Source organism: Mobula hypostoma, chromosome 21 (genome assembly GCF_963921235.1).
Source record: "Mobula hypostoma chromosome 21, sMobHyp1.1, whole genome shotgun sequence".
Lineage (NCBI taxonomy): Eukaryota > Metazoa > Chordata > Chondrichthyes > Myliobatiformes > Myliobatidae > Mobula > Mobula hypostoma.
Window position 1 is genome coordinate 18,696,350 of NC_086117.1, and position 12,592 is coordinate 18,708,941.

Genomic DNA, 12,592 nt, shown 5'->3' on the forward strand with positions numbered 1-12,592 from the left:
ATGCGGGGTACTGTAGATAGAGCGCCTTCAGTAGTTGAGAAACTGATATTAAGAATCAAGGAAGTTGTGCTGAAATTTTATAAAACTTGGACTGCATCCGGAGTAGTGCACTCATATCTGGTCGCCTCATTATCAAGAAGAATAGAGAGCGTACGGAGAGGGCGCCGAGCAGGTGGCTGTCCGGGATTACAGGGCGTTAGGCAAACAGGTTGTTTTCTCCGCAGCAGCAGTGGCTGAGAGGTCGAGACCTGATAGAGGTTTATAAGATTACGGGAGGCGCAGATAGACGGCCAATATATTACCACCCGCCCCCCCCCCCCAGTAGTCATGCTTTTCAGTTGAGAGGGGTACACTCAGACGAGGGTGGTGACAAATGCAAATACGATAGCGATATCCATGGGACATGAATAGGCAGGAAATGGATGGACGTAAAGGAATTAGTTTAGCTAGTAATTTGGTTACTAATTTAGTTAGTTCAGCACAATATTTTGGGCGGCAGGGCCAGTTCTTGCGCTGTACTGTTCTACCCTGGAGGAATTCTCATTTCCCTAAATCCACCTCTCGCCAGTCATCACAATTGTTGCTGGCATTATTTCTGTCTGCACACAGATTTCTGAATCAGATTCAGTATCACACGCAAAGTGCCGGAGGAACGCAGCAGGCCGGGCAGCATCTTTGGAAAACAGTGCAGTCGACGTTTCGGGCCGAGATCCTCCGGCGGGGCTGGAGACTTTTTGTGTGTGTGTTGTTTGGATTTCGAGCATCTGCCGATTTTTTCTTGTTTATGATTAGATTTAATATCGCCGGCATATGTCGTGAACTTTGTTAACTTCGTTTCCAACAGTGCTTACAACCTACTGAACGAAAGTTACAGTTGCTTCAGGGAAAGGTTATTCCCAGTGGCCCCATACTAGTCTTGAAATGATTGACTATACTACATAATGGAATCCAGATTAGAACGTAGAAACAAAAAAAAAGCAATTTCCCTCGGACGAACAGTCTATTAGATCTCAAAGGCCGGTCTTTTAAGGTCAGTAGAATGTGGTCGTTTTGTACCAACAGGAAGTCCTTATTACGCCACTCCGCAGGAGATCAGGACAACTTTGCAATACCCAGAGGCAATGTCATCATCTGCATCTGGATTTGAGGGAGTTTTACTATCGACAAGAAAAAAAACCTAGTAAAATATAACAACCGAACTAAATGATTCAGTGGGTCGAACAGGCGAAGTTTCGGATGGAGACCTGCATCAATTAGTCTTTCTCAATCATTCTTTTTATTCTCTGTTTTACTGTAAAAGAATTTAACTTTAAAAAAATGTAAAGACAATCCTTTAAGGATTACAAATTAGGGCTGAGGAAATAAAATCACGCCGCATGTCAAGGCATTAGTTTTTGGAAATGGAGCCCAAATAGTTTAAACAATGCCGAGCAGGTAAGGGAATCGGGAGAGATGCCGAGGTGACAGGGGCTGGGAGTGTTCCCTGCTCCGGGTCACCCTCCCCATGCAGCCTCACCTGTGTCCTCTGTCCTGAGCGCTGCGTCCCGATCCGTCGCGTCCCGACCCGCTCTACCTTCGCGATCTCACTCGCGTCTTTTTTTAAAATCCGCCCCCTCCCATCGCGCCGCTACTGATTCTGCGCGGGTCGGGGCCACCGGCAAGGGGGCGGGCCGGCGGGCCTTGATTGGCAGACGCTCAGGTTGGGGGCGGTGCCCTCTCGCGCCCATTCCCCGCCCCCGGCGTCATGACGTCACGCGCCGCACCCAAACTCCGCCCGCTTGTCGCGCCGTGCGGGCGTGGGACGTGCTTGCAGTTGAGAGGGAGCGTTCCGCTGATTTAAGTGGCCGGGACCTCTGACGTCCTCTAAATGAGGCAATAGGAGATGGCAAAGACTCTCTCAAAATGTATCCAGAGCACTTGAATTGTCATGGGATAGAGGGCTACTTCGTATGCATGCCGACCATCATATCTACCAAATACAACCTCGAGATTCGTCTCCTTACAGGCAGCCACGAAACGGGCCGCCCCCGAAAAAAAAGTCAAAATCGAAGTACATTCACCATATACTACCTCAAAGCAAATAAAGCAAATCTGAAAGGAGGATGCTGTCTAAGTTGCATGCCATCTTGGACAGTGTCTCCCATCCACTACATAATGTACTGGGTGGGCACAGGAGTACATTCAGCCAGAGACTCATTCCACTGAGATGCAACACAGAGCGTCATAGGAAGTCATTCCTGCCTGTGGCCATCAAACTTCACAGCTCCTCCCTTGGAGGGTCAGACACCCTGAGCCAATAGGCTGGTCCTGGACTTATTCCATAATTTACTGGCATAATTTACATATTACTATTCAACTATTTATGGTTTTATTACTATTTAATTATTTATGGTGCAACTGTAATGAAAACCAATTTCCCCTGGGATCAATAAAGTATGACTATGACTATGAGGTAGTATTTATCAAGAAAGATGTTCACATTATACACCTTGAAATCTGTTTGCTTACAGACAGCCACAAAGCAAGGGAACCAAATAACCTAATAAATAAAGACCAGAAGAACTTGAGATTCATTTTCTTGCATGCATCTAGGAAAATTAAGAAACACGATAGAATTTATGATTTAAAAAAAACAGTAACAGAGACAAAGAATGTGCAAATTAAGACAATTTGGTATAAATAATAAAAAAATACTGACAACATGAATTGTGGAGTCCTCGAAAGTGAGCCTGTAGGTTGTAGAATCCGTTCAGAGTTGAGTTGAGGTTTACGGAGTGCTGGTGAGTGGAAACGGATGGCTTGGTATGTACCAAAGAGCCCGTCCTTCTGCATGTCTCTAGGACTTGGTTCGTCCCCATTTCACTTGTAGTAAACGCTGACTGAGTAATTACAGCACACCATGTCAGTTACATGTGCAGACCTTCTGCCAAGTAATTGGTGCCAAGTATGTCAAGTCACAAATCTATTATATAACTATTTTATAGATACATAATCAGGAGTGTATATACTACCCCCAGGTGTGGTCTTCTGTTGCTGTGGCCCATCCACTTCAAGGTTCAACATGTTCTGCATTCAGAGATATTCTTCTGCACACCACTGTTGTAACACGTGGCTCTTTGAGTTACTGTCACCTTCCTGCCAGCTTGAACCAGTCTGGCCATTCTCCTCTGACCTCTCATTAACCAGGCGTTTTCACCCACAGAACTGTCACTCACTAGATGTTTTTTGTTTTTTGCACCATTCTCTGTAAACTCTAGAGACTGTTGTGTGTGTGAAAATCCCAGGGGATCGGCAGTTTCTGAGATACTCACACCACCCTGTCTGGCACCATCAGTCATTCTGTAGTCAAAGTCACTTAGATCACAATTTTTCCCCATTCTGATGTTTGGTCTGAGCAACACTAAACCTCTTTACCATGTCTCCATGCTTTTATGCATTGAATTGCTACCTCCTGATTGGCTGATTAGATATTTGCATTAATGAGCAGGTGTACAGGTGTGCCCAATAAAGTAGCCACTGTATATATACAGTGGATTCCGGTTAACTGAGACACATCAGCAAGAGTACATTTTGGCCCAATTAGCTGAAGCTTCACAGAAATAGCTAAAAGGTATTAAAAAATGCAAACTACTGTTTACCTGAGAAACAATTTACTATTTAAATGAAATACAGAACAAATTAGAACACTACCGATGTCTCTACAGTAGTGTAAAACTGCGTATTAGTTCCAAATAGATATTGACAGAGGAATTCATCTGCCATGTCCTTTTGATGTACTGTAAATGAACAAAATCAGCGCAGATACCTCGTCAGAATCAGAATCAGAATCCGGTTTATTATCACCGGCATGTGACGTGAAATTTGTTAACTTAGCAGCAGCAGTTCAATGCAATAAGTAATATAGAAAAATAAATAAATAAATAATAAATCAATTACAGTATATGTATATTGAATAGATTAAAAATCATGCAAAAAACAGAAATACTGTATACTTAAAAAAACGTAAGGTAGTGTCCAAGAATTCAATGTCCATTTAGGAATCGGATGGCAGAGGGGAAGAAGCTGTTCCTGAATCGCTGAGTGTGTGCCTTCAGGCTTCTGTATTTCCTACCTGATGGTAACAGTGAGAAAAGGGCATGCCCTGGGTGCTGGAGGTCCTTAATAATGGACGCTGCCTTTCTGAGACACCACTCCCTAAAGATGTCCTGGGTACTTTGTAGGCTAGTGCCCAAGATGGAATTGACTAGATTTACAACCGTCTGCAGCTTCTTTCTGTCCTGTGCAGTAGCGCCCCCCCCCCATACCAGACAGTGATGTAACCTGTCAGAATGCTCTCCACAGTACATCTATAGAAGCTTTTGAGTGTATTTGTTGATATACCAAATCTCTTCAAACTCCTAAAACTCCTATCTTGCCTTCTTTATAACTACATCGATATGTTGGGACCAGGTTAGATCCTCAGAGATCTTGACACCCAGCAACTTGAAACTGCTCACTCTCTCCACTTGTTATCCCTCTATGAGGATTGGTATGTGTTCCTTCGTCTTACCCTTCCAGAAGTCCACAATCAGCTCTTTCGTCTCACTTGTGGATAATGGACTGCATCCACACATTGCTTTAGATGATTGCATCCTCCAAATCTTCATTTTCATTGGAGCATTCAAGATGATTGTAGATACCATCAAATTCTTCATGATTCCTACCTCGTTGAAGTAGCAAAGTCATTTTATTTTCACTCCCGGCCATTTTTGGCATCTCCAAGTCTGAATGCTTAAAACTGTGGTGAGCAAAACAGTATTGAATTGTCTTACTGTTTATTTCTTGCTAACTATCAGTGACAAAAACCACCGCTTTTTGAACACAAATACACACAACTGATGCTATTTAATAGCTGATCGCTCTCTGCAGGGTGTAGTGTTTAATGGCCACGCAAGTGTATATAACTGACACCAGCTAGAAACTCAAACAAGAGTCCTGATGAAAGGTTTTGGCCCGAAATGTTGATTATACTCTTTTCCATAGATGCTGCCTGGCCTACCGAGTTCCTCCAGCATTTTGTGTGCGTTGACTAGTGAGAAAAGGTTCGGCCACAGTCTCCTACCCCAATTAAGTGGCACAGTAGCCCAAATAAATTAAGCGAATCCTGTCTATTTTCTTGATTTAGCTTTTGTTCTTTAAGAGTTGCCCCGAATAAATGGCTGGCCTGACTATGACCCAATTAACCAGAATCCACTGTATATTAAGAACTTTGACAAGGAGACTGATGAATTTGATGATATTTCACCTGTTCTGTTTGAAAGACGTTAGAGAAGATGGAGATAAAAGCTAATATAATGACTTTGTGGACAAACTTATGAATAGATTGTGGAAGCAGAGATTGTCCTCTTTACAGTTTAATATGTTCTGGAGCCCAAAGAAAGGAAATAATGGCAGAAGTGTCAAGAACTAGAGGAGACAGATTTATGGACAATGGTAAAATAACCTAAGGGAAGACATCTACTGCCCGTTATTCTGCTGGCATTTTGTGCAGCAGTGACGGTCCTCAATCTCTGGCGGTGTTCTGGGCTTCATTCATCATGTCAGTAGCTTCCTCTCAGTTTTCACTGCTGTCGGTCATGCAAGTCCCGGGTGGAGACTCAGGAATACCGCGACACTCAGACGGTGGAGTGACTCCTCATTGCTGTTTGCCATAACAGTTTTGTTTTACCAGTCAGGGTCGTCAGCCCTGAGCTGAACCCCGGAACCTGGAGGACCGGTGGACCTCTCTTACCCTTTGACCTTTTTAGTGTGAGTGACTGTACCAAGAGCTAAAGCATAGAGCCCTGATGCCAGCCATCGTAACTCCCTGATTTATTGAGGCACGCAAGCCTCCAAACCCTACAACAATGTTGTGCTCCTCTTGGGGGAGGAGAAAGATAGAGGGAACATTTACTTGTAGATCAAATAGACCAGATCTGTAATTTGATGGCTGAGAGGGCAGTGTGAGTAGATTGCTTTCAAATAAAATGAAAACTCAAAGAGGAATATATTACGGGGTGAAATAGCGTGAGAATGCTCTTTTGTAACAATCGAGTGTAGGCTGAAAGGACTGAGTTGATTCTTTCCATGCTGACGCTGTGCTTGTGGATCTATTCCAAAGCTCAGCGTGGGCAAGCAGTGCAAATCACTCTGTTTATCAATATCACAAATGTGTCCTGAGTGAAAGCTCCAGTTAAGTAACAAAATAAGCCTAAATAGAGTAAAATGAAGTCAGTTTCAAGTTAATTTTAACTCAGTTCAGTGACACAGCAGTTTTCCTGGTTACATATGATGTAACTGGGGTTTTCCAACAATAATACCATAAGGAAATGCTCCTATATTAAAAGTGCCTCACTCAAAGTTGATCATTGCCCAACTAATTAGTTCATTCATCTTTTAAAGAGGGAAGATCTGATCAGAAGGTGGATAATGGTTGAGGAAGTCTAACATTATTAAAGTCAGGTAAGTGAAAAGAGAGAAATGTTTTAAAAATATTCCCAGTAGTAATGAAACCAGCACAGTGTAAGTTGGAGATGTCATTATCATTTTCAATAAAAACAAGTCAGAAAGTAATGGATCTGCCCTTTCTCTTCTCCACCCCACCCTTCAATTCTATTGACATTTTGCCCTTGGCAGCTTGGGCTCCACACAGGCACAGATAAACATCAGCAGTTCAGTGTTTACTGGCAAAAAAAAATGCTATGAAGTAGATCTGTTTCCTTTCAGTATTCACCTCCTTGTGTGTGGCACAAATAAGATTTTCAGCGTTGTGTTGTAGGTGAAAATCACTTCATCCAACAAACAGTATTCCGGGGGGGGAAGAGGAAGTACACAGAAATACTTACCTTGTCATTTGTCATAGTTAGCATTCTGTTTCAGTTCTACCACTTTTGTACAGTTATTCAGGCTGTCTTTTCAAGCACCAAGGGAATAAATTAACTATGAAATGGCAGACTCTGGCCGTGGCACAACCCATAGCTTCAAATCTAGTTTTCCACCCCAATCCGTGTGGCAAATCAGAGGGAGCTGCAGAAGGGCATGCAGCCAAGTGGTTAGGGCGTTTGACTAGTGATCTGAGGGTCGTGAGTTCGATCCTCAGCTGAGGCAGAGTGTTATGTCCTTGAGCAAGGTACTTAATCACACATTGCTCCTACACGTTATAGCCCAGCGATGGTGTCTGGTGCAGTATGGACAAGACAAGCAGGAAGTGGTGCTCAGGGCAAGGTAAAAATCTAACGATGAAAATTGCAGCTGAACAAGAAATGAAGTGGTATGATTAACTAATTGAATGAAGTATAATGAAGTATAATGACAGGTTAAAGAGGAATGTCAGTTTTGGTTGATGGGGCAGGCAAAAGGCGTCAGACTGGTTTAGAAGAATTGGGGCAGGTGATCACTGATGAAATCCAGCAGCTCACACAGGAGTTTTAGTGGAGATACAGTATGTACTCAAACTGGGTATGAAGAAGAAGTGTGGCTCTGAGCTGGTTGGGGGCTTAATTATAGAATGACGGCGAAGAGATAGTCTGGACTTTTTGTTGTTAATTTAAATATCTATAAAACCATAAGGCATAGCAACATAATTAAGCCATTCTGCCCATCGAGTCAGCTCTACCATTCCATCATGGCTGATTTAATATTCCTCTCAGTCTCATTCACCTGCCTTCACATAACCTTTGACGCCCTGACTAATCAAGCACCTATCTACCTCTGCTTTAAATATACCCAATGACTTAGGCTCCACAGCTGCCTATGGCAAATTCACCACCGTTTGGCTAAGGAAATTGTTCCTCATCTCTGTTCCAAAGAAGGTTGTACTATTCTGACGCTATGCCCTCTGGCCCTAGACTCCCCACCATAGAAAACATCCTCTCCACAGAGAGGATATCATAAGACCATAAGATATAGGAGCAGAAGTAGGCCATTCAGCCCATTGAGTCTGCTCCACCATTCTATCATGGGCTGATCCAATTCTTCCAGTCATCCCCACTCCCCTGCCTTCTCCTCATACCCTTTGATACCCTGGGTCACATTGCTTTTTCTTTTGGATTGGTATTCTATCAATTGTGACATAAGGTGGATTAAAAATACATTATTTTTAATAGGATAATTGTAATTAAATTTAAATTAGAATAAATTCTTTAATAAAATAGAATAAGACAAGATTCCAAAGAGTATTCTCAGATTTTTGTCAAGCTGCATCATGTCAATGTTATATTATTCTCTTCATATTTTCTGATCTACCTCTGCGTGTCTTTTTCCCAAAGTAATAAAGGAGCAGTTTCAGTTTCATGTCGTCCACATATTTCAAAATAAAATAGGCACTCTAGGGATTGTATGAACGTTTTTCTAAATTGGTGATTGATAATTACCAGGGCGACACGGTAGCGTAGTGGTTAGCAAAACGCTTTCAGTATCAGCGACCCGGGTTCAGTTCCCACCACTGCCTGTCAGAAGTCTGTACGCTCTCCCCGTGACTGCGTGCGTTTCCTCTGGGTGCTCCAGTTTCCTCCCACGGTCCAAAGACGTACCGGTGGTAGGTTTATTGGTCACTGTACATTGTCCCGTGATTAGGCTGGGGTTAAATCCGGAGACTGCTGGGCAGTGCAGCTCGAAGGGCCAGAAGGGCCTATTCTACACTGTATCCCAATAAATAAATAAACAAATAAAAGAATCGCTTTATTATTGACACATGTACAGAGGTACAGTGACGCTCTCTGTTTTTAATGCCATCTATTCTGATCATTTCAGCACATCAGTGCATCGAAGTGGTGTATTTGCTTGGCTGCTTTCAGTATCTGTAGGAATGACTGGTCACTTAAGAAACCTCATACAAGCTGCCTATATAACTAGCTAGAAGAGATGGGAAAGCTAAATCCCCTTCATCGGAGAAACAATATATTTGTTGTTCAAATATATTTTGTCACAAGTGAACAACGATCTCGTAAGGGAAGATCTTTTTGCTCTTACACCATAGCATTGCACAATATCTTTTCCAAATAATGTTGTAACCTAATCCTTTCATTGCTTCATTCTGTAAATACTGTTGCTTACCAAGGCTCATTTCTAGGGAAGCTAAAAACATTGGCTTGTGGTTATCTTTAAGAATCCTAATCTAATGGGCCTGACCAGTTCCTAAATCCCTTTATCTCATTTACCATCAACCATCTAACTTATTCGCAAATATTGATGTGATCTTCACGTTAATTACAATCGATTTCAAAAATCCACAAGATATTCCTCAAACTCTGTCTGAAATTTCTTCATTGACATCATATTTCCTATTTTAGACCAGTTCCCTAAAATCCCCTGCATGGTCTGCAGAACCAAAGTGTTTCAGTTTTAAAATATTTCCTAATATATGGTACTTGTGTTACAGGAAAGTGTTAGAATCTAGAGCATAGAACAGCACTGCACAGGGACAGACAACAAATTAAATTTCTTCTGCCTGTACATGTTCCATTCCCTGTATATATTCATGTGTCTATTTAACAGCCTCTTAAACGTTGTATCCGGCCCCACCACCACCCTGAGATAGTGTTCATGAGTCCGTGCACCTTTGAGAAATTTGACAACGGAAGAGAATAAGCTGTTCCTAAAATTGTTGAAAGTGCACCTTCAGTCTCCTGTACCTCCTCCGTGATGATCGTACTGAGAAGGCACCTCTCTGCCAGATAGTGCTGCAAGCCTTCAGAATGCTCACCGCATTACATCTGTATAAATTTGCTAGAGTCTTCGGTGACATACCAAAAGGTCTCTTGATTGCGTCTCAGGTGTACCCACACTATTTCATTCTCCCTGTTTCCTTGCAGTTCCTCTCTTTTCTCATCACCATATTTATGATGTTTGGACGGGCATGATTTGAACTGTAAATTTCTCTGAGAGTTTTTATTATTAATTTTATAGGATGAGCCGTTGCGAGGATTTAGATGAAAGCCCTTCTTGAACCATTGCAGTCTGACAGGGTGGCGCAGTAGTGTAGCGGTTAGCAGAACACTGTACTGCACCAGCGATCATTCATCTGGCTTTCAATTCCCGCCACCGTCTACAAGGAGTCGGTACGTTCTCCCCGTGACTGCGCGGGTTTCCTCCAACATTCTAATGGTGTATGGGTAGGGTTAGTGAGCTGTGAGCGTGCTAGGTTAGCGTGGCAACACTTGCGGGCTGCCCAGCACGACCTTCACTGATTTGATTTGACGCAAATGACACATTCCACAATATGTTTCAATATGGTTCGGTACATGCGACAAGTAAAACTAAGCTTTCATCTTTAATCTTCAAAAACGTATTGGCAGCTCCTTTTCCCATTGGAATGGTGCACACCATGTCACTGAATAAATATTTAGTACCTCTGGCCTTACAGCCAATTCCCGGGTGTACACCATGAACAGAACCACAAGGAGACATTAACTCGTTCTTGCAATCAAAAACCCCTACTCAGAATCAGAATTAGGTTTAATAGCATCGGCATATGTCATGAAACTTGCTGTTTTTTGGCGGCAATACACTGCAACACATTGTAATAAATACAATAAATCACAGTAAGAAACATATATATGAATTAATTAATTAAATAAGTCACTCAAAAGAGGGGAAAGGTACTGAGGAGGTGTTCATTGTCCATTCAGAACTCAGATGGCAGAGGGGAAGAAGTTGAAGCTGTTCCTGAAACATTGAGTGTGAGTTTTCAGGGCCCTGTACTTCCTTTTTGATGGTAGCGATGAGAAGAGGGCGTGTTCTGGGGGACGAGAGTCCTTAATGATGGATGCTGCCTTCTTTGAGGTATCACCTTTTGCAGGGGAGACTAGTGCCAATGATGGAGCTGACTGAGTTTACAACTTTCTGTAGCTTTTTGCTCTGTGCTTTCTCCCTACGGCTCAGCCTTAATTTCAATTTTCTTCTCTGTTTAATTCCCATGCTTAATCTTTTCCAGTTACTTTCTTTTATTAAACTTTCTAGATGTTCTTGAACACAGGACACTGTTCTATCTACATAGTAATCACCTCCCAGAAAAGCTAGGTCATGCATTTTAAACATGACCACCTTTTCTGAAATCCTTGCTCTGGTTATTGTCTGTGTATTTCTATACCTCGTAATTCTATCTATAAGTTCAGCGTTCCAGAATACTCAGATTCAGATTTATTTATCACATGTACGTGAAAAAAGAGAATGGAATGCAATGCGTCGTTTGTGTTAACAACCTAAGGATGTGCCGGGGAGGGGGGCAGGCCACAGGTGTTACCACGCATTCCAGCACCGACATAACATGCCCTCAGCAGAACGACACAGAGCACATCAAAACATAACACAAAATAACAACAGCAAAACAAGCCCCTTTCCTCCCTCCCACCTACCCTCACAAGCAAACAGACCTCCAACTCCATAACAGGCCTCGAGTGTCCAGTCTCCACTCTCCAGGCTTTAACTTTGTCTTCCGAGCTTCTGATCAACCTTTGGGCTTCTATTTCCGTGGAGACCCCCGGATCAGCTAATGACAGGACCCTTCACTGTTGAGGCTTCTTTTTGGAAAGGATCCTATTCTCCAAAATCGAGTGCAGAGAACATCACTCTGATGTGAAAACACCAGTGGGTTATTGGTCAGGGGATCATAGAAACATAGAAAATAGGTGCAGGAGTAGGCCCTTCAGCCCTTCGAGCCTGCACCACCATTCAGTATGATCGTGGCTGATCATCCAACTCAGAACCCTGTACCAGCCTTCCCCCCCATACCCTCTGATCCCTTTAGCCACAAGGGCCATATCTAACTCCCTCTTAAATATAGCCAATGAACTGGCCTCAACTGTTTCCTGTGGCAGAGAATTCCACAGATTCACCACTCTCTGTGTGAAGAAGTTTTTCCTCATATCGGTCCTAAAAGGCTTCCCCTTTATCCTCAAACTGTGACCCCTCATTCTGGACTTCCCCAGACTGAAATGGTTCAAGGAAGTGACTCGTTTCCACCTTCTCAAGGGCTGGTAGAGATGAGCAATAAACAGTGACATCCACATTAAAGTTCAAAGTAAATTTTATTATCAGAGTACATATACGTCACCACATACAACCCTGAGTTTCTTTTTCCTGTGGGCATACTCAGCAAATCCATACAACAGTAAAATAAATAACAATTATTATTGAAAACGATAATTCAATCAGAATCAGAATCAGGTTTATTATCACCGGCATGTGACGTGAAATTTGTTAACTTAGCAGCAGCAGTTCAATGCAATACATAATCTAGCAGAGAGAAAAAAATTAATAAAATGAAAATAATGATAATAATAAATAAACAAGTAAATCAATTATGTATATTGAATCGATTTTAAAAAGAGCAAAAACAGAAATACTGTATATTAAAAAAAGTGAGTTGGTGTCTGAAGGTTCAATGTCCATTTAGGAATCGGATGGCAGAGGGGAAGAAGCTGTTCCTGAATCACTGAGTGTGTGCTTTCAGGCTTCTGTACCTCCTACCCGATGGTAACAGTGAGAAAAGGGCATGCCCTGGGTGCTGGAGGTCCTTAAAGATGGATGCTGCCTTTCTGAGACACTGCTCCTTGAAGATGTCCTGGGTACTTTG

The 12,592-nt window shown here is 42.5% G+C and overlaps 1 protein-coding gene across 1 annotated transcript in view; it reads right to left on the reverse strand.

Moving 5' to 3' along the window:
* Window positions 1–1,650, reverse strand: part of ass1 (argininosuccinate synthase 1) — a 185,751-nt gene extending 184,101 nt beyond the window's left edge. The window contains exon 1 of the mRNA XM_063073558.1: window positions 1,517–1,650. The gene's annotated coding sequence lies outside the window, so the exon portion shown is untranslated. The remainder of the gene's footprint in view (window positions 1–1,516) is intronic.
* Window positions 1,651–12,592: the final 10,942 nt, after the last annotated feature.